Source organism: Pinus tabuliformis, chromosome 6, assembly GCF_031772625.1.
Source record: "Pinus tabuliformis cultivar Carrire ecotype Pingquan chromosome 6, CPIR1, whole genome shotgun sequence".
In the NCBI taxonomy this organism is placed as follows: Eukaryota; Viridiplantae; Streptophyta; class Pinopsida; order Pinales; family Pinaceae; genus Pinus; species Pinus tabuliformis.
Genome location: NC_142292.1, coordinates 1,286,668,175 through 1,286,692,214, shown reverse-complemented (window position 1 = coordinate 1,286,692,214; position 24,040 = coordinate 1,286,668,175).

The window sequence follows — 24,040 nt, the reverse complement described above, 5'->3', positions numbered from 1 at the left end:
TAGGCCTTCTTTTGACTGTATGCACCATCTGTTTAATTTAGATGGTTTTACAACTGATAGTAGAATGTCCCTGAACTCCAATCTCAATTGGGTTTTTCTCTGATCTAACATGCATGAGTTAATTGTGAGTGAATCCTCACTTTACCAGTGGAGCAGTGTTGGTTCCACCCCACTACTGGATCTCCCACTAATTCCTCCATCAATGCGAACTAGTTTAACTGAATTTAACTTAGTTAAACTGAATTAAATAATTACAACTCAAAATAAACTCAACTAGTGCTTCTAATTGTAGGAGACACTCTACATTACTCTAGTCAGACCCTCAACTCGAATTAACTGACCTAACTAAGTCAAATTAACATAGTTAACTATTACAAGTTGTCATGAGATGTGGAATCATAATTTAATTCAAGGAAAAAATAAATTTGGATTTTTCTTGTTGTTATTTTCAACATTATTCATTAGCATATGACAACTTCTCAGAACATTAAAGAAAAATATTAAAACTAGGAAGAGATAAGTTAAAAGATTCCCCCTCATATTTGATTGCATCACTCGACCATAAACTTTTGCAAAGCTTTCTACATCAAACTCAAGTCAATCTTCAAGTAACATCTATTTATTCATATATACAACAAAATAATTTCACTTAAGTACACATGTATGCATAGTTATTAATTTAAAACTTAAATTCTTTCCTATAATCGAGCCCATCCAAGTTCAGTGTTGAAGTTTAGCTCTGATACCACTTTGTTACATCGTATCAAAGCTCCCATTTCATATATTTTTGTGCCTATCCAAGTCAAGTCTTGAGCCATGGTCTGGTACCATTTGTAACATACCTGATGCCTTAATGCTCAAATAAGAATACGAGGTATCAATTTTTTTTCTTTGTGAGATTAACAATCAAATCTAATACCACTTTGTCACATACCCAGTTCCCTCAGTCACTTACAAAGCTTAAGGGGTACCCAAAATTTTATTTTTATTTTTACTAGCTTGAAAATAAGCTTTGATACCACTTTGTCACATATCCCTGCAAAATTTTTCCTATTGCAAAAACCTTATTTTCATCTCTCATACATTTTCTAAAACACTTTACATGTAAACCTTTTTTCAAATACTTTGTATACCACCAATTAACTAGTATTTTTCTTGTATACATTTTGTCAAACATTTTGTATGAAATCAAATAAGAGACATTGCTCTGATTCCACATGTAACATACTAACAGAAATATACCACTTGTTATCACTGAAAAAATTTCAAAAATCAATTTGGACAACTTGTATGGTTTCAAAGTTGTAAGTCAGTCTTGGTCAAGTCATTTCTATTGTTTTATTTAAGGAGTCTAAAACATAGGATAGAGTCTTGTTCCCTTTGTTAAATATGGTCAACAATATTGTTTTACCCACCATTGGTCCCACATTTATTCAAAGTGTCATGTGTTAAGGCTGTTTCAAAAATTACATGCACTACGAAATCAACTAGGAGTTTTCGTAGCGCAAACTCACAAAAATACACTATGTGCGCTACGAAAACACCTAGACAGTTTCGTAACTAGGAGATTTCGTAGCGCAAAACACAGAATTTACACTAATTGCACTATGAAATCAGGGATTTGTGCCAGATCTAGTCTAACTATCTTTTCCATCAAAATTCGTTAATTTTTCATCACCATGTGTCAGTCCTTGAACCATGCCTATCACATGCAGCCATTCATCCTCATCATTAGAGTCGTTAGGTGTCTTGGTACGCTTAGGTTGCAAGTTTCAAAAAGAGCCAAGTATTCACAGTTATGATTTAGGTTTGGGTTCATGCATGAGGAGCACATTGACAGGTGTTCAATTTGAATTCTTTGAAGATCAAGCGAGGCAGCTTTCCTTATCCATTGCAAGCGAGGCAGTGATCGAAATTGAGATGGTGCAGGCTTCTTTAATATTCACGTTGCAGGAATTCCATGGAGGAGTATACAGAAAGAAAGGAGCCCACAAGACCATTAGTAATTCAAGACACACCCCAGCAGGCTAAAAAAGGGAAAGGTCAGATCAAAGAAAAGATACAAGAACAATTCACAGGTGAAACGGTACAAAGAAGAATAACCAGGAGCAAGTTAGCTGAAAGAAATCACACAGCAATTTTGAACAACTTCATGGCAAAATGAAAGGCCATTTCAAGCAAAGAAAATATCAAGAGAGTTGAATTTTTGGCCTCAAGCTGTGTTTTTAGAATTACACAGCAGTTTCGTAGCGCGCTACGAAACTGCTGTCGCTACACATTATGATTTCATGGACCAATGTTGAAAGACAAAGGCAAATATTCTTGAAGGGGAATCTCTACAAAGGATCATTTAAAAGGTTTCAACATTCAGCAAGGGAAAAACAAGTAGAGGAGAGACATTTTTGAACTCCAAACTTTATCAGTCAACTTATCAGTCAAACTGTCTTCTTGTTTTTACCAGTCAACTTCTAGAAGAGTTTCTGAGCAGTTGAAAACTCCTCTCTGAAAAGTGAAAGAGGTTTTCATTCCTAAGATACTTAAGTACAAAAACATCTTCTACTTTCTTCAAATCCATTATGATCTGGGAGAAATGAAGGACCAAACTTGCGCTACGAAACTGTTGTAGGTGCAGTTTTTCACAAGCATATTTCTCTGTTTTATTCAAAGACATATTTTGGGCGGTAGGAAAGGTGTTTCAAAAAACCAAGAGAGGTTTTTTTTCAGCATGGATTGGCTCACAAAAGCATCCTTCATTTTTTCCAAATAATTTTTTTATGGGAAGATATGAGCTCTTTCCCAAGACCTATTTTTCAGCCAGAATAGAGCAAGGAACAGTCTCCTAGTTTCCAGGAACAGTAAAAGGATGAGTCATCAAGGGCTAGCTGGAGGGTTATGAGCACCATAAAATTATAATTCATGGATTTATAGGTGTCAAAAGGAGTTTTTAATTCCTAGATAAGGCTTTTTTAATCATAATGAGGAGTTACACTTCTAACTGTTTTAGGTCTCTAGGACTGCTAGTTAGCTGTCATTTGCATTTAATAGTTAGTTTTAAGTGTCAATAGGTGTCAGATCAGGTAGAATTCGAATTTTCCTCATCCTAGAGGAGGAATCTAAGTCATGTAAAGGGCTCTATATATAGGAGAAGATCTAATGTACAAAGGGTTGGAAATTTTCAGAGAAAGACTCATATTGTGCCATTGTAGAAGATTATGTTTTTATGAATGCAGACTTTGGCTTTACTTCTCAGGATTCAGAAAGAGTTCAATGGTACAATTTTTTCTTGTTTATGTTTGTCCTTATCTCCTTATTTGCAGTAGTATGAATGTATGATACTTAGAATTCATTGGTTATGCTCTAACTTCCTTCATACATTTGTAGACTGTGTTTTCCTTTATGCCACTGATGTACCCTTCGTATGTTGAATTCTATATGCCCTGACTTCCATGTAAAGCTAATTTTATTGTCATACTGAAGCATTTCTTGACTCCATAAGCCCAATGGATGCTTACTGATCATGTTCAACCATTCATATTTCTTCACTTGTTTCATAGAGTTAGCCATCTAATTCATTATCAAAAATCTTTAATCTTGTGAGAGAGCCCTCTTAGGTTGGGGAGGCTAAGCCTCGGCCAAAAGTTGGTTTGAAATAGTTACTCAAGGTCTACCTAATCAGCAGCCTATCAAGGTCTGATTTTGTGATAACACCACTGACTCATGCAACTTTTGATTTATGTCTTTGAGGTATTTTCTCAAATAGTTTGTATGCAAATTGTAATAAAACACCTTTAACGCATTTCTTCAAATGCCCTGCATCCAAATAGGCATAAATCTACACAATATTACTATCATAAAACAATGCTAGCATACAACAATACTATCCAAATCCAAAAAACAACATTTTCATTGAGCATTTCATCAAACAGTTTGTATGCAATGAATCATTAAACCATTTAGGAATTTATTTAAACACTTTGCATGCAAACTAATATCGCAAATTCCTCAGGTCATATCTCCTCAATTATAGCACTCAAAGTTTTTAAAAATTAACTAGATGATCAGTGGGAGTCCCCCTCATTATGGTTCAAGTTTCAACCTTTGAATCCTCCCATATGAAAAGTTATAGCAGAAATGCCAACATGACCTATTTGATGCATGATCTTAGGAGCATCCGAGAAGCTTGACTTCCTTTGATCATGTCTCCTAAAATATAGTGATCCAAGACCTAAAAGTTAGATCAAATGATCAGTAGGATTTCTTCTAACTATGATCCAAGTTTCAACTTCTGGAGCCTCCCAGAAGAAAAGCTATAATAGAAAATCCAAGATGACTTGTTTAAAGATACATTTAGGAAGCCCAAATTCCTCTAATCATATTTCCTAAAATTTTGCTACCCAAGATGTAAAAATTGGACCACATGATCAATGGGATTTGCCCTAACTATGGTCCAAGTTTTAGCTTTTGGAACCTCCCAAAAGAAAAGGTATAGCATGAATTCCAACATGACATGTTTAAATAAGAATTTAGGAATCATGTCTTCCTCAACCAGTGTTGTTACAAAATTTAATACATATAAAAAGCTACAATCAAATAGTATAAGAACTACCATGATAAATCTGTTGAAGGCTAAATGCATACATATAAACTTGTTAAAAATAGAAATTAATAATCATGCATGTCACTAAACCATCTATGCCAGAAATATTATTAACACAAAAAAATATTTATCTATTACAGCAAGAAAAATACTCAAAATTGAAGTACAGTAAGCCACGTTCCACTCCACCATAGGCCCAACTATGTTGCGATTTTTCTCACCACTAACCACCCGCATGCTAGATCTTGATGCCTTGAGGAGAACTTAACTCGGGGGCATTTCACACACTCAGATTTAGACCATATTTTAACACCATAAGTGAAGGTCATTCTCCTTCACACACACAAAGGAAGACTCAGTGATCAGTGTTTCCATATTTAACCAATATCACATTCACAAAAATACCATGCAGACCTACACAACATAAGGGATTCCTTCTATCTCTCCAGACCCTCAACCCTCCTCTCTATAGTTTTTTATGTGCTACACACAACTCGGACCATTCCTAGTCCTCAAAGCCATCTAGTTGAATGAAAAAGTGACACAATACATTAATTTCTTGTCATATAAGTTGTCACTCACACCTATTATCCATTCATAAGGTATGGACCTCTCTAGATTCTATCACTAATCCTTTTTTCCAAATCAAATTTTCTAAGTGAGAGAGAGAGATGAATGAGAGAGTAAAGGAAGAGAGAAAAACTTGAAGATTAAGAACCAAGAAGATGAATCCTTTTGATTGCTCCTCCCTCTTATTTTATAATCATGCCTTGACCCATCATCTTCCCAACCTTTTAGCTTTCTTTGGAAGACTAACCATCACATCAAAGGGAAATATTCACCCGAGATATACTTTTCCTCTTAAGTCAAGTTTTCCCCCTCCCTAAGGTATCATAATCTGTTGGTTGTCCCCTTTCTTCAACTCTAGCATTTTTATTAATAAAAATAAGCATTACATCATATAATAGACTTTGACATCGTAACATCAATGATAGCACCCTATAATCATATATTCTTAATTACATTACAAATTTCGAGGTAATGAAAGGGGTGTCACACTCTACTTGGCGATAACCCTTTGCTACTAACCGAGCTTTGTATTCTCTGCTCTACCTTTTGCAGTCAGCTTCTTCTTAAACACCAATTTGTTTCCAATTGGCTCTCTTCCACTTGGAAAATACACTAGATAACAAGTCTCATTTTTGTCTAAGATTTCCATTTCTTCAACCATGGCCCTTTTCTAGAGCTTTCCATCCTCTAAATCCACTTCCTCCTTAACAGTTGTAGGATCATCATCAGTAACCAACAAAGCAAAATTTGAACAGAAATTAGGTGGAATATACCTTTACGGTGTCTTGTTTCTTGAACCTATCTCCTTAGTGACGGAATTTATAGTTCTTCTTATTATAAGTCTTGTTCTTTTGTAGAGTATCATTCACAACCTTCAATTCAAACTCTATATTTTTTTGTTCTTTCTCCTTTGGTAGGACTTATTGTTTAACAACATCATTGAATTCTTTAAATACCACATCTTGTCTATACACAACATTCTTAGTTTATGGGTTCCAAACATTATAGCATTCCATACCATATTTATATCTAATAAAGATACACTTTTCAAGTTTTTTATCCAACTTACTATTATGCTCCTTTAAAACGTGTACATAAGCATCACATCCAAATACCCTAAGATGTTTGAGAGAATGTTTCTTACCAATCCATACATCATGTGGATTATTTTCATCCAACATTGATAAGGATGATCTATATACCAAATAACACGTAGTGTCCAATGCCTCTACCCAAAATTCCTATCCTAACTCGACACCATTGAGGATGCTCCTTGATTTCTCCATTAGCATCATAGTCATCCTTTCTGCAACTCCATTATTTTTAGGTTTGTGAAGTAGCATTTTTCCTTGTTATACCACACTTCTTCTAGAATTATTCAAATCCATTCCCACATAATTCTCCACCATTATCTATCCTCAACACCTTAATCTTATTCTCGGTCTGATTTTCCACAAGAGCCTTAAATTATTTGAACTTGTCAAATACTTTATATTTATTCTTGAGGAAATAAATCCATGTATTCCTCGAGAATTCATCTATAAAAGAGACATAGTACACATATTTTCTTAATGATGGAACTAACACAGGTCCAAACACATCATTATCCACCAACTGTAATATTCCCTCTAACTTCGTAGAACCATAGGAGAATCTCACCCGATTTTGCTACTCATATAAGAAATGTTCACAAAAACAAAAATCCATAGAACAATTAGACATACCTTCTATCATACCATTATTGTATAATACTCAAAGTCCCTTCTCTCAACTATTTCCCATATTTTTATGCCATAACATAGTATTTTCTCCAAAAGTTTTAAGAGTTTTTCCTTCTTGTACTCCACTCTCAGGAATAATGGAATTGTTGCATCCTTCACTAACAGTGCTAACCAACAGCTTTTAGAGAGTTCCAATATGAACTCCCCTTAGCAATACCATTGCTCGTTGAACAATCCTATAAGTATCATTTTCAAACATTATTTTTACACCTCATCTCTTGTCTTTCTTACAACGATCAAATTGTTGGTTGATCCTAGGATGTGCATAACACCATAGAGTGTTCTAATTATTCCATCCATGAGCTTGAACTTGAATTTTCCTCATCCTATTGTTTTGGCTATTGGGTAATCTCCTAAGGAAACATCACTGCCATCGAATCTTTCATACTTGCAAAACCACTCCCTATAAGGAGTCATATGAAAGGATGTGCCTAAGTTGACTAGCCATGCCTCATGACCTACATGTGTACTTGAAGATGCCAAGTACACATCCCCTTCTTCATCTAAGGATGTTTTTAGTTTTGCAAAAGGAGCATCTTCAAATCCATTCCCTTTCTCAAGAATCTTGGATCTACAATACTTCGTATAATGCCCCACTTTTCCACATCTCCAATATACCTTTACGAATTTTCTTGAATACAAATATTCCTCTAGATTTAGATCTCCCACTCAAAAACTTATTTTTATGTCTATTCTAGGGGCATCCTATTATAGAAAAACCATATCCCCTCTGGATTTCCATTTTTTTATGTCTCATATCCTCTGATAACAAGGATGAGACTATTTTATCGAACTTTAAAGTAGTTCCATTACTACCAAAAACCAGACTATCCCTCATGTCTAGTACAGAAAATAACAAACTAATTCACTTATCTTCATATGCAATCTTAATATCAATAGATAATAGTTGGCCTGCTAGAGTATTGGAGGTGTACAAATTCTTTGTCATCAATTCTTCGTCCTTCATCCTCGGATTATACAACTTCTTCCATAGGAACAATTTGTTCACTAGGGATGTATATTGATACAAAGCCCCTAACTTGTTGTAGTTTCCCCTGAAACATTCAATAATACTAAATCTAAGAGACACACGTTGAATTTTGTAGCTATGGTCGGTATTCGTAATATTCAATTATACTTGTAATGATGAAATATAAATTGTATTTGTGAAAGAAAAATTATTATGAAGCATGTTATTCACGCTTGCAAGAAAAATATTTTTTATTTTATTTTATTTTATTCAAAAAGGAAAATTAGGAAAGGTGTGTTCTTCATGGCTTTTGCAAAAGAATTTTTGAATTTGTAGTTTTTCCTCCTGTTGACGATGTTGGATTCCGCCAACATTGTAAGGGGATCTCCCCGATGTGAAGTCTGAGTTAGACCTCACTAAGAGTCTTATTCGGTCATACGGTCCAACCACAGTTAAAAGCTTTAAAGATATTCCTTGGTTACAATCCAACACAAGAGAATACAACACCACTTTGGGGTAGCAAGAATGTGAGCTTTGTGAGACATCCAATGTAATGTGTATGAGGGGGAATTCCACGGTTGATGAGGGAAACGAGCCACCGGTTAGAAAAATAATAGTACTATCCTAAAGGATTACCTAGGAAGATAGGGAAAGGCCTGTTGAATACCTACAAATTAGTCCACATAATAAAAAAAATCGTTAAAGCATAAAAACACTCATTCAATAATAGGCATAGCTAAGCAACAAATTAGTTCATTAACTTAGTATGTAATTAAAACAACATATACCATAAACATAATCAGAATAGTCCAACTACATCTACGATACATGTATGAAGAAGTGTCGACTCATTGAGCTTATGATTAAAGGTGCAATATCCAAAGTACATTGTTACATAGATGACACATTGTATTCAATACTAGAACACGAAGCCACAACTTGCTTCTCCAAAGAATTATCTATCTGCTATGTCTTACCAGAGAATCCAAGACAAGACTTCTAGAATCTAGGCCTTCCAAATTCCCTTTGCTTGATTTATGAGGAGCATTATATAACAAGTAACAATGACCTTTAAAATTCCTCATGACTCTTTGACTTCTATGGTTTTTCATATTCTATACATGACTCATTACATTCCAATGTGTGGCTTTTCACGTTCCACATGTGTCCCTTGGACTTCATTATGTATCATTTATTACATAAGACATATTACAAATGAGACGATGGCTATATAAGAAAAAAAAAAATGGGACAAAGACTCATCAAATTGACAAGTCATTTGTTTCTACATGGAGCTCATTTGTGATGTAAGTGTGCCATGCCCTGAATTCCATTGAGATGTCTTTTACCCAAACTAACAAGTCTCCAGTGTAGCGCTTTTGTACCTCCAGTGCCTCGGTCAATATTTTCTTGAAGGATGAATGTACATTATTCCAGATCCATGATAGTTTCATATGTGCTTTGACTGGTGCAAATGCATATTGTTGAATAATGTCTTTGGTTATCTCCAAGCCTTCCTTTTCCATTGCCTACTTGATCTGCTTGATGTATTGCCTGGTCTCTAAGAATATGACCTCCCTGCCTATGATTTCTTCAAATGTACTTATCAAAGGCATCCCACGCTTCTTTGTGAGACACTCAAAATCATTATGTAGTGGATTATATGTAGCAATGGTACAAATCGAATGCTTGCCAAGACGCATGTATTTTTGGTTGTGTAGTCTCAATTGAACTCTATTCATATTTGTGATAATATTGTATTTCTTCTCTAAATGTTGAGGAGCATCTAGATACTTGACAACCTACTCCTAAAGATGATAGACTCCTCTATTTGTTATTCTCGGAAGTTTTACCACTTCTCGTGCCTTCTTTAGTATGCCAAGGAGTGGAGACACCACTTATTGTAGAAGAATCACCTCATCATATAATTGTGCCATGGTTTCCTCCATTGGCCCCAATTCTTCTTGCATGGATGACTACCATTCGACAGAGCTGAATCTTTGTGATGACAATTGTTGATTTTTCGTTGCAAGATGTTTTGCATGTTGCTTCACCGTATCAAGTTCCCTTCTCATCCTAACATTTTCATTCAATAAGTACTCATAATTATCATGTGTTGCTGTAGCGAATGCAATATTTTCTGCCATGACTACCCTATGATTCCTTCTGGTGTTGGAGGTTATCACCTTCTCTATAGAAACTGAGACTGGATTTTGAGGATCATTGGGAAAGTATTTATGCCTTTGCTGCGTGATCCTCTTCTTAAGTTGATTGAACGTTACACTGCATACATCCATGACTATGTTTGTTACTGAAGGTGTGATTCCAATCTCTTTGAATGGAAGATGACCACCTATGAGAGGTTGTTCCTCTGGAGTATCTTTTTCTTCCTCCATTGGTTGGATTGTATCCTCTTCCTTGAATTTTTCCTCTTCTAGCTCTTGAGTCAATTGTTCTTCTTCCAATTTTTGTGTTGTTTCTTCCTCCTAGGACTGCCTTTAATGTTCTTCTTATATCCTTCTCCTTTCTTATTCTCTTGTTGTTGCTTCTGGAGAAACTCATCCTAATTCTTCTTCTCCTCTTCTTCTTCTGCTTCTCTCCTCTCATACTCTTCCTGAATAGATCTTATGTTTGAAGGATCGATTTTCCATTTTCTTCTACTCTCACCTACCAAATCATATCTGATCTTTTTCTTAGGAGATAACTTCCTAACTTGAGGGGTTAGTTGTTCCTCCTCCTATAAGAGCAAGTCTTGAGTTGGTGGATCGTGGGGTGAAATAGTCTCCATCCCTAGATGTGCTTTCATGTTTGCATTGTACCAGTTCTTTATCTTCTCATATTTTGTTGTGGACATTGATGAGTACCTCGTATTGTGACTGATCCTTTCATAGTGTTTCCCGACCACTCGCTTGGGATCATATCCATGAAAATATTTGGTGGTGAAGTGTAGACGGTTCAGCTCCTGTATCTATGTTGTTGTCGCTTTGTGGCTCTTTAACTCATATAATTCAATCCTCAATGGAAAGATGGGCCAAGGGGCTTTCTTCCTCCTATGTAGAATTCCTAAAAATCCCTTGTCGAAGCGATTTGCTACTTCTTGCATGACCACCTTATTGGTCACATATCACGGCATAAGATGAAGGGATATCTGAAAAGTAAAACATATGATGTATGTACCCTCGGGAACTACAAACTAGTTTGTGATATCTCAGAGTGACTCCTTTACCTGATCGATCATGCAAGGAGGATCAATCTCGAACATCATCTGAAAAATAACTACAAAGAGGTGCTCGACCAAATTGTCATACACGTCTATGAAGCATAGTTTTGATAACACTCTACAGTGGAAGTAAACTAGGAACTTCTCCACAAGGGTCCAATTCCATTTCATTCCTAGGAATGCATATTGCACAGATTCCATCTAAGAGAAATGCAGACATGTAGAATTCTAGTGCCTAGTTTGCTCTCAAAGATGTTTTTGCCTTCCCCACATGTCGTTGTAACTCCAACGATAATATATCCGCACAATTTAAAAATCGGTCGCGTGTCACCACTATATCGAACTTATATATCCAATTCTCCTCAAACACCTCAACATTATTGCGCCCATGCAACTGACAATACATGGCTATCAAATAGTGATATACATATCTGAGAATATTTTTTGGATAGACTACGGATGGGCAATGGAGAAACTTGGCTGGCTCACAACACCATTACTTGATAACACCACTATTGATATTTGTAGGTTGGGAGGTATTCTAAACCCTAGGCTTGAGGCTTGTGGAGGAGTTGGCACACAAGTGTGGCTTGTGGGCATAGAACTCAAGCAATTGGGATTTTCACCCGAGCTTTTGGGTGTGAATCCATGAGGATTTTTGGACATTTAGTTATTTGAGGTGATAGAGGATCCTGAGAGAAACCGGGAGCATCGAAAATCACACAAATATGGGGTCTAGATCTTGAGCTATGAATTTTTGAAGTTAATGTGTGGCTTTGGTCAAGGTCGGTGTGGAGCTATAAAAAGGGTCTCTTTCACCTCTAATTACATCACATTAGTTGTCAATCCAGGAACGTTTTGTTATTTCAAAGAGTGTCTCAGTCTGAGGCTATCATTTGCCAGAGTAATGCTAGTAGTACAGTGTTCAGAAATACAAGAGTAAACAGATGCTTGTTTATAGCAAACTACTTCAAAAGATTAAACTACATATTCAGAAAACTAAGCAATTTATCAGTCAAGGGTTTAGTAGCAGTAACTCATCCCTTTGTAAACTGATGGAACTAAGGTAAATCAGAGAACAGATCGTGGATCTGGGAGCCAGGCAATAAATGTCAGTGCTCACTACAGCCCTGGATCGTTCTTCACACCAAAATAACAAAGGACAGGAAATGGAACAGCGAAATAAGAAATAGAACAACAAATCTAAAATAGAACAGCAAATAGGAAATTGTAACAGCAACTAAGTCTAGCAAGCAGTAACACCTTAATCTACAAGATCAAATGCATGAATCGTGACCTACAGGAATCAAGTGGCAATCCTTCACTCTTAAGGACAAATTGAACAACACACCAAAATGGAACAGCACTGATTAATGATGAATTATAGAACAGCACTTCAAAACCATATATGCACACGGCACGCCTTAATAGTAACCTGATCTTGGTAAACCAGTTATCACTCTCAGTTATAAAAGATTACGACTGTGTTTCAGAATGGAACAGCAATGTCTATAGATCTAACAATCGCAAAGAACATAATCGCTAAGATGAATTCCGGAATATCAATGAATAAGTGCACAGCATAGAGGCTTTGTAATTGAACAGCAACAATATTCTATAAAGACTTACAGTATTATATCAACACTTAGAAGAACAGTGATATGTTGCAGATTCAATGTAATAAGTCTGTCTTAGTAAAGTAAACATAACAGAGCATGTGATGTAAACTAACAAAACACATCAGATTACCAAATAATGTTGATAAGCAAACAACACATAAACCAAATGTAATAGTACAGGAGCAAGTGTCCTCCAGGGCCAGGCCCTTAGCCTCCAGGGGTACACCACTTGAAGTTATTCCAAACTCAGGGATGAAATAACAACTGAGTTTGTATTAATGCATAAAATGGAATTACAGTAGATCAGTTCTCGACGAGACTCAATGATCAAAGTTTTAATCTTCAGAGAAATTACATAAAACATAAGGATTCGATTCCCCCTCGAGCTAACAGTGCTGCCCCTTTTATAATGATGAAGGCGGAGATGTCTAGGTGCAAAAATAATTAAAGCAGCAATCCCTCAGGATCAAAGGATCCTAAGGGATTCGCCAAACCGTTAGTTCTCAGTTATCTCTTTTCCTTCTTGCGCCGAGCCGACATCTCCACTTCCTTTCCAGGGCTGATTCGCTTTGATCTATTTTGCCTTGTTTGCATACGGTTCCCCGTCAAAGGGACAGCGGTTAACCCAGCCTTGTTCTTTCCTTCAGCACGGTAGTCTTTTGTTTTCCCTTCTTTCTGCATAAGAAAATGACAATTGTCAGTGTTTCCGCTTTGCACATTAATCTCACAGGTTTCATTACAATTCCTTATCATTTTCCTAGTTCATGATGCAAAAGGTTTGTAAGTTCTAATGAAAAGATGCTGAAATAATTACCAAAAACATACCTTCTTTAGTACTCCACACACCCCCCTGCTTACCCTTTTTCATGCCCTCATGAAAACATTGTAGTTGACATGTAAGGCAGTGAGAGAGTAGGCTGGAGATGGAATCTCATGTGGAGGTCTACAGCCATGATTCATAACTAGTTGTTCAAAGAAATGGCCTGTCTGACCCTCAGGCATCTCATACAGGGCTTGGTACCCATGTGCAGGGTGCCAAATAATTGGACTCTGGAACCTATATCCTAACCAGGATGGCCCTACACTCAAAATAACTTCACCATAGAGGTGCAAGCGGTCGATGGCTAACTTAAAATTTTCATACTTAAATGGCTCCCTGAGTTGGATATTCGGATTAGAGATTTGATATCAAAATTTAGCCGCATCAATGGCAAGGTCTTTAATAGTGAAAAAGTATTCTATTCCTTGCTGATTGATTGTTGTGTGAATGGGTCCTAATGCTTCAATTACACCTGGAGTCTTCATGAGGTTCCTATGTTCTCTCCACAACTGTACTGGATTCCTAGGCTCAGCTCTTACCCACAAATCTAATCCGTTTTCTTGCCTCTGGAAAGCGTTATAGGCTTTAAGCCATTTAATTTGATTAACCCCGAATGAAATAAATGCCTGCAATTGGATATCCCCAACAAAAGGCCCAAGGTTCAACTCGGTCTCCTGGTCTAATACAAGGTTATGTAAGTAAAACTCACACAGTAGTCTTTGAACTTTTACTCGTAGTGCTTATAGCAGTTTATAAAATCATCGAGGGTATTAATTTGTATGGGAGCACCTGCTTTAACAGCCTTTATTTTCAATTGCAAATATCGTTCCATTAAAAAAAAGGCATAATTCTTAGCAGGGGCTCTACATTCTAGGACGTCATTGTACAAAGAACATAAGGTATCCATCTGCTTGATAACTATATCTAACCTACGAGTTACCTTCGTGACTTTTTCTTCTTCCCTTCGCCACCCTTCAAAGGCCTGGCTTTCGGATCGATTGACGTTCCTAAGCTATTGTTGTAGCTCTTCATACCTTTCCCGAGGAACCGTTTGCTCTATGAGCTTTTCTGTTGCTTGTTGAGCTTGCGTCAAACCCTCCCGTATGATTTTCGTTCTTGGATCTCTTTCCCATGTGGCGGTGGAGACCGGGAGTTTTACCTGAATTTTCCTATTGCGTTGTTTTGCGTTCATGACCCTTATCACTCCCGAGGGTGGTGCCACTGTCTGAATTTCCTTATCGCAGGTCAATCTATCATCCATTTCTATCTTAACATGGATATCAGTGAAATGTTGTTCCTTTTTAATTTGAACAGCAGGCTGCTTCTCAACAACATTTGGAACAGCATCATGTTTTTCGATAGGGTTTTGAACAGCAGGGTGGACTCTGGTCCTCTAATCCTTTGTCTTAAGGGGTTTTGCTAGATCGATTGCATGTTTCCTCCCCAAAGTCCTTTTTACCCTTTTCCTTGCTTTCAAAATCCTGATTTGTTGTCGAAGCTGAACTATTACATTCAGTAGTCGCTGCTGTTCTTTTCGTAATTTCTTAATTTCCTCAATTTCCCTAGAAGGAACAGCAGACTGTTCACTGCGGCCTGGACTATGATCAATTCCCTGATTTTGTTCTTGGGGTGCTTCTTTGTTTCTCTACTCTAGTTGCTCCAGTGCAAGAACCCTAGCTGCTTCTGTTATTTCTTGGGTGACTTCCTTTTCTGCCCCCCTGCCTCCGGAGTTTCTTCTGGTGTCATCTGGCTAGGAACGGATTGTTCCTGTTCTGCATCTCCTGTCATGTTTTCATCATGAACGAGCTAACTCTCCTCTTCTACTTCCTCTGCATGTGATTCTTCAGGTGCATTTCCCTCCTAAGCAGAGTGTTCTTCTTCAGCATGGAGGTCTAATGGGCTGGAAGATTGGTCATACTCGCCCATATTGGCCAAAACTTTGGCCAATTCATCTTCTCTCAATGGATCCTGCACTGGGCTGCCTTCCTGCTATCCCGTTTCCTCCTCCTGCTCAGATTGCTCGGTTTCTCATTCATTTTCTCCTTCCTCATTTTCCTACATTTCTTTTTCATTGTTTTCTCCTTCTAATCGTGGGGGTTGCTCATCCCCTATATCTTCTATCTCTACTGGTTGGCTGGTATTTCCTTGGGGTTTCTCCAGCCTCCCTTGTAGCCATGCTAGTCGGGCCGATTTCCTTCGTTTTTCTGGATGCTCAGGTGTACTGGTGGCATGTTTACGTTTCGGGGATGGTGTGGTCAATCTTCCATCTATTATGGCAATTAGCTCTTCCCAGCTACTCTATTGCTGGGTAAGGCTATGGCTGACTATTAACCATATCAACTCATGATGACTAACAACTGATTCTACATGCTGTGCCTTTTTCATGCTCCGTGCAACATCATGCAGTAATGAATTCAAGAATGTAGGTAAATTTACAGAGCATTTTTATTTTAACACAGCTAAAAGTTTAAGGTGCCATGGTCTTACGACATCTTTTCTTCCTTCACAGGTGATGTAGCTTTGAATGGTCCTTGCCAATTCTACCCACGGTTCTCCTAATGTTGCTGGCAGAACCCACTTTCCTCTAATTGTCACGCTCTGGCCTTCCTCCTGGAAGGTTTCTATAATCTTCTACAATCTCTCCTTCTTGAGCGTCCATACAGGCCCAGTGGCTGGCAGTCCCGAGACCTCTACGATTATGTCGTCGGTGACTGCTATGTGTCTCCCCCTCACTGTGGAGTGATCCTCTTGCAAGTTCTACAAGAATTCAATTGCTACAGTCTCGTTGGATTCCTGTAAGTGATTGAGATAAGTTAGCCACCCGGCTCTTGCCAGGATTTCTCGTGCAGCATCAGAGACTGTTAACACCAGCGGTTCTCTCTGAATCGATCTCCCTCCCATGTTTATGGTTTTGCTGTGAAATCTCAGAATTTTGACAATGGAACGGTAGTTGTTCACGCTGTTAGAAACACAGAGAGGCTGACAGATGCGAGAATCGCTCAAAATCTAATGTTGCGGAATATACAATGGAAATGGCTTAGGAACAGCAAGTCATGCAAAAAAATAAAAAATAGTATACCATTGAGCCGCGCTATTCCCAAGTACTTAGTTTCCCGAATAGCGGTCTGACACGTCATCCAAGGAATGATGAGGTTAACCTCCCCCCCCGCAATGTGATAGGCCGTCCCAGCCATCAAATAAAGGAGCGGCGTGCCGGTCTGTTCTAAAGCAGAGTCATAAAGGAACAGCGTATGGCAATATGCCATGTTTACAAAGGTAGCAGATTACCGAAATCGAGGTGTCAAGTTGGATCGCTTAATACGTAAGAGACTGCTGTGATATGATGCGAGGCTGGGAGGATAGGACATCTGTCGTACATACCGAGTTTCATGTGGTCATTATCAACTGCTCTGTCATGATTGGTGATAATAGATGTACACGCGTTGTATGGTTCAGAAAATAATATAGATTCGTCTTATGTGATTGATTACTAAGGTATAAGAAACAGAAGGGTGCTAATAACTACCTATTGGTGTAAATAATGTGACTTCAATACCATTAACAGTGCTCTGCTGCCGACAGGTGTCCATAACCTTGGCAGAGTTGTTTATTTCACCCATGGAACCATGATCCTTTGTGTATGCTTAGGAAGTGTTGTGTGATGTCAAAATGTAGGCCATTATGCTGGCTTGATAACCAGTTAGTCATAATGCCATTCACGAAGAAGGAGCGAAAGGTGGGCAGGCCGGCTCGTGATGAGACCTCCTGTTCCAAGGGTTATTTATTTGATATACCTTTTGGACCATATCCCTGGTGTGGTGGCCATAGTGGGAACGCCACTTCACTTTCTTCCTCATGATCATGGTAGGTTGGCTCTTGGTGAGACCCCTTATCCTGCATTTGACAACTTTATATAAACAAGTCAGTTTGCTCTTTTTTTCTCTTCTTTTTTCTTTTTCATAAAGTACTATCCCATTTATACACAAAGGGTGGTTCAACACTCCTTAAGAGTGGGAATGGTGGAAGAATTCTTAACATCTCAATAGGAAGATATAAACCCTTTGCTCTTATTCCTAGATAATAATCAAAGAGGATTTAAAAGGAACCAACATGATAAAGATAACCAATCAGAACAGAGTTAGTGAAGCAATGACAGCAAAAGATAATAGGTAAGTGTGTCCTTCCCTCTGTCATTTTACCAATTCAGAGCAATTTCTTATAAAAATAACGATTTTATAATTCACCTGATTTCAGTATGTTGTGATTTTGTATCCATTGCATAAGTGCATAGTTGTATTCCAAAAGACTTGAAAGAACAGGAACAGTAAGCATCCTTAATTTAAAACAGCAAGGGGAACAAGCATAAGTAAAAGGAATACGAGGATGTTGCTGCTTCAAAGAGGAAGAGCAAAAGAATACAAGTGGTGTTCCTTTTAGAAAAAGGAACAGCAAAGATCAGAAACGTTGTTCCTTTGGAAAAGGAACAACAAAACACACAAATGTCGTTCCTTTGGAAAAGGAACAGCAAAAATCGAAAATGTTGTTCCTTTGGAAAAGGAACAACAAGACACGCTAGTGCCATTCCTTTGGAAGAGGAACAGCAAAAATCGAAAATGATGTTCCTTTGGAAAAGGAACAGCAAGACACACAAATATCGTTCCTTCGGAAAAGGAACAACAAAAATCGAAACCGTTGTTCCTTTAGAAAAGGAACAGCAAAACACACAAATGTCGTTCCTTTGGAAAAGGAACAGCAGAAATCGAAAATGATGTTCCTTTGGAAAAGGAACAGCAAAACATACAAATGTCGTTCCTTTGGAAAAGGAACAGCAAAAATCGAAAATGTTGTCCCTTTGGAAAAGGAACAGCAAAACATACAAATGCCGTTCCTTTGGAAAAGGAACAGCAAAACATACAAATGCCGTTCCTTTGGAAAAGGAACAACAAAAATCTAAAGTGTTGTTCCTTTGGAAAAGGAACAGCAGAAAGCAAAAATAAAGAAAAGGAACAAAATTAAAGCAGAATGACGGCTGATCCAACAGGTGTTGTTCTTTTGAAAAAGGAACAGCAAAAATAATAACATTGTTGCTGGTTCGAAAAGTAACGGCAAAGCATTTGATTCAAAAATATGTACAAAAACAAAACAAAGAAATTATGTACAAACTGTGAAAATGGATAAATTACTTAATGAATCACAGGTGAGGAAGACTTCTCTCCCTCCCCAAAAATTTCCATATCAGAGTCTTGGCATAGCTGCTGGCAGAAGGACTCCCGAGTGAGTGGTTTGCGATAAAGGCGAACTCGGTGGCCATTTGCCTTGAAGGCATACCCAGAACCGTCAATAGTGATTAGAGTAAGAGTACCATTGTCATGTACCTTTTGGATTTCGTATGGTCCCAACCAACGAGTCTGGAGTTTCCCGGGAAAGTCTTGAAACCTAGAATCATACAAAAGTGCCCAGTCTCCTTCGTGGAAGACTTTATTTTTAATGAGAGCATCATGCCATTTAGCTCACTGTTGTTGGATAAGTGCAGCATTTGGAGTGCAGAGAGCTTGATTTCATCGAGCTCATTGATCTGCTGCAATCGATTAATCTGTGCCTCAGTTAAATCTAAGCCAACTTCTTGTGTTGTTCGCAGTGTTTGGATTTCGAATTCTCTGGGAAAAATGGGTTGCTTTCCAAACACTAATTGATAAGGTGAGTAACCAGTGGTACTTCTCAATGTTGTTCTGTAAGCCCATAGTGCCTCTGGTAGTCTGGCAGCCCAATCACGTCTATGTGACGCGATTTTTTTTGTTAGGATTGCTTCTATTATTTTATTGCTGCTTTCTACCTGACCATTTTCCTGTGGGTGGTATGGAGTAGTGATTTTGTGCTGGACATGATAGTTTTTGAGTGTTGCAGCTATTTTGTTCCCAGCAAATTGTGGTCCACCGTCTGTAATTATATCTCTTGGAAGGCCATAATGCACAAATATATGGAACAAGAACTATATGACAGAATCTTCTGTAGCTCTCGGCAACGCCTCTACCTCAACCCATTTGGTGACATATTCTATTGCCACCAAAATATATGTTTTCTGGTTTGAGGGTGGGTTAATTGGTCCGAAATCAAGGGCCCATCGTTCGAATGGTTCAATGACTAACTGTGGGTTCAAGGGCATCTCATCAGACTGACCAGGGCGTCCTGCTCTCTGGAAACTGTCACAAGCTTGGACGAATTTTTTTGCATCTTTGAAAATTGTAAGCCAATAATACCCTGTTTGCAGGACCTTATGTCCAGTTCTGCAATCGGCGAAATGTTTTCCACATGGTCCATCTTGGCAGGCTTTTAAAATGTCAAAGATTTCATCCTCTCGAACACATCTTCTGATATGCATGTCTGCCCCTGTGTGGAATAGGTAGCCTCCAACCCACGAGAATCGAGCACTCTTCTGAACAATCTGTTTCCGCTCATTAGGGGTTAGATGTTTCAGTAGTTTACCTACTACTAGGTAATTGGCAACATCAGCATACCAGGGTGTTTGAACAGCAACAGCAAACAGATGCTCGTCCGGAAATTGATCTTCAACTGTTGTTGCATCGATTGGCTTTGGCATTCTTGAGAGAAAATCGGCTACAGGATTTTCTTTTCCAGGTCGATCCTTGATTGTAATATCAAATTCCTGCAATAAAATCAGCCATCTAGTTATTCTGCCATTTGTGATAGGCTTGTTTGCTAAATATTTGATGGCAGAATGATCTGTATACAAGATAACAGGGTATCCAGTAATGTAATGTCTGAACTTATTGACAGCATGTATTACAGCTAAAAATTATTTCTCAGTAACATTGTAATTTAATTCAGCAGGGGATAAATTTTTGCTAATGTAATAAATTGCATATGGTTTTTTATCCTCTTCCTACCCAAGGACTGCTCCAATGGCTGTATCTGAGGCATCAGATGATATCTGAAATGGCAAATCCCAATTTGGTCCTCGAAGGACTGGAGCTGTGGACACAAGCTTCTTTAGATCCTGGAAAGCACGTTCACATTTTTCTGTCCAAAGAAAATCAATGTTACTAGTTAGTGCATACAGAGGTGCAGTAATATGCGAAAAATGTTCTATAAACCTCCTATAATAACCAGAAAATCCAAGAAAACTGCGTACCTCCGTTTGAGTGGTAGGAGTGGGAATAAGCAAAATTATTTGGATTTTGGCTAGGTCTACCTGAATGCCAGCTGCTGAAATATAGTGTCTGAGAATAAGTCCTTCAGTCATCATCATATAGCATTTTTCATGGCTTAAACAAAGCCTAGTAACAATGCAGTGTTGTAGGACTTTTTCCAGTGTATCCAATGCTGGATCGAAATTGTCTCTATGTAAAGTCATCCATGTATACTTCAAGTCCTTCATTTATTAAGTCTGCAAAAATGCTGAGGATAGCCCTTTGGAATGTGGCAGGAGCATTGCATAAGCCAAAAGGTAGAACTCTGTAGGCAAATGTTCCCCAAGGACAAGTAAAAGTGGTTTTGTCTTGGTCTTCAGGGGCAATCTGGATCTGATTGTATCCACTGAAGCCATCCAGGAAAGAAAAGAATTTCTTTCCTGCCAAAGTGTCTAATACTTGGTCGATGAATGGGAGAGGGAAGTGGTCTTTTTGTGTTGCTTTATTTAGTTCTCTGTAGTCCACACAAATTCTCCATTTCCCATTCTTTTTTGGTACCACCACAAGCGGAGAGACCCATTTACTATCGAAGATAGGATAGATGAAGTTGACATCTAAAAGTTTTTGAAGTTCAACTTTTACCACATCTTTTAGATGAGGATTAAGTCTCCTCTGAGGCTAGCGAACAGGTCTCGCATCTTTTTCTATGTAAATGTGGTGGGTACATAATTGAGGGTCAATTCCTTTCATATCAGGATAGTCCCATGCAAATGCTTCTTTATATTTCCTCAACAGATGGATGAGCTTCGTTTCTTGTTTGGAGGTGAGGTTGGCATTAATGTTTAAGGTTTCTCCCAGTTCGATTTTCACAATTTTACTATTTGCAACAGAGGTAACAGGTATCGTTTTATCATGTGTATCTTTAAGAGGATCTTCTTCTAATTCGTTATTGAATGCTGCCTCTATCATGTGACACTGTGTGCGAGATCTGGATTCAGTTTGACTAATAAATTTATTAATGGCATCGTCCTCTGTATGATCTTTAAAATCAAGTGCCTCTTGTATAGTTAATGGAGATCTAATGTTGTCAGTAAGGTATGATACAGGGTGCTTATTAGTTTGATCATTGTGACACTTGGCTGTACTGGAGGATATAAGGCTAAGTTCTTGATATTCGCTCCCCTCATTATGGTCATATTGCCTTGTCGGCAGCCACTATAGGCATTGGCAGTTGCAAGCCAAGGTCTTCCTAAAATCAATGGGTGTCCATCGAGTCAGCTTTTGGGATTTATTACCAAAAAATCAGTCGGATATTCCCAGGAGTCAACAGATACCATGACATCATGTAGCGTGCCCTCTGGCCTAACCACAGATCGATCAGCCAGCTCTAACAAGGTAGAGGTGGGTTCTACATATGTAATGCCTAGCTTTTGGCAAGTAGTAGTTGTTAAGATGTTGATTGCAGCTCCTAGATCAACTAAGGCATTAGGGAAGGTTTGACCATAAATTTCTACAGTGACTATTGGATTTCCTGGGTCTTCGTATATAATGGGCATTTCTTTTCTTGATAATAAGTCAGATAGAGTGCCAACTACTTGGACTCTTGGATTGTTTGCTGCATTCCTCCTTGGTTTCTTTACACACAATTCTTTGATAGTCTTTGCATATATCGGAATGTCTTGAATGGCTTGGAGGAATGGAATTTTTATGTACAAATTTTGTAATTCTCCCAGAATGTCAAAATCAGGATATTGTGTAGGTCGAGGTATGATTAATCGTTCTGGGAATGGGGGAGAGGATGTGGTTGTTTGGTTATGAGTTTGTTGTTTGTTCACATCCTCTTCTTGTGACATATGTTCTCTGGGTAACTGATTTTCAACATGGGCTGTCTTTTCTCCCTCAGTTTCAATAATACACCCAGATCTTAACTGAAGATCATTACACTTCCTCAGATCAGCTCCTATTTCTGATGTTTCTATTATTTGGACAGATTGGATTGATCTGTTATTTGGATTGGGGTTGGGTTGGGCTGGGAGTTGCGGTCTTAGATTAGACTGGGGATTTTGTTGTAAGTCTAGCAGCGTAGGTTGAGGGAGCGGCATGGTTCCTACTGGCTGATGCATCGGTCTTTGCCAGTTTGTCTGCCAGGCTGAACTTTGTGAAGTAGTCGGAGTCCATTGTGGTGGGTATGTGTTACTTTGCCAATATGGTGGAGTATAGAGAAAATTTGGCCAACCAGATGGGCTTGCCTGATTCAGCCACGGGGTTGATGAAGGAAACAACTGAGGTGACCAGTTTGGGGGCGGGGTTGGGATTGAATTTTCCACATATTATATTGTTGAACATTATACTACGGAGACTGAAAAGAAGAGGTTGGGTCCGAAAACATACCAGATTGTCGCGGCTGCCACTGACGGCGCTGGTTGAGCAAATATATCGATTCTGGCTCTTCTTCTGCTTCCTTATATACTACTTTTAATCTGGGAAGTGAGGGACAGCTTTCCGTAAGGTGATCTTTTGTGCAGATGGCGCATGTTCAGACTACATCTAGTGGACACTCCTTATGGCTATGTTTCTTCCTGCATCGGGGACAGAAGATTGCCAAATTATGTTCTGCCTCCATTTGCTTCTGCTTGGCCTGCATAACATCAAGTTGTGTAGTTAGCATCCCTAGTATATCAGTTTTAAAATTTTCCAATAGATTTCTAATTTCTGCACGCGTTACTCCTTCTGTCGAAATTTTATTATCTCTTACAAACCGATCATGTTCTGTCGGTTTCAATCTTGTGCTGCCTCTCGAACTCCTGATACATAAGTCAATAATGTCAGCAAAATTTTCCTGATAAATATCTCCTTTTCCCATAATATTTAATGTTTCAATCCATTGTTCCTTCATGCCCCTAATTAGTGTTGTTTTTAACACATTATCTGGTAAAGGTAGTGATGCATAAGGAGATCTTTGAAGATTATACTGAAAACGTTCCACATACTCCTCTAATGTTTCATTTGGTCTAGCTACCATCTGGAATATTTCATCCTTTAGTTCTCTAGACCTGCAATAGTCCTGATATTTCTTTAGAAAAGATTCTTTCATTTGATCCCAGTTATTTATAACCCCGCCACCTAATCCCATAAACTATCTTAAGGCAGCCCCTTTTAATGTAGAGGGAAATAATTTTAGTTTCTGGGGGTCGGTGGTGTAATCATATCCCCTACACAGCACATCGAATTCAAATAGAAATGCATCCGGATCTTCTGATGTAAGACCGTGGAATGTAGGGATATGTTGAAGAGGTATTGCTTTCATGGGCGCAT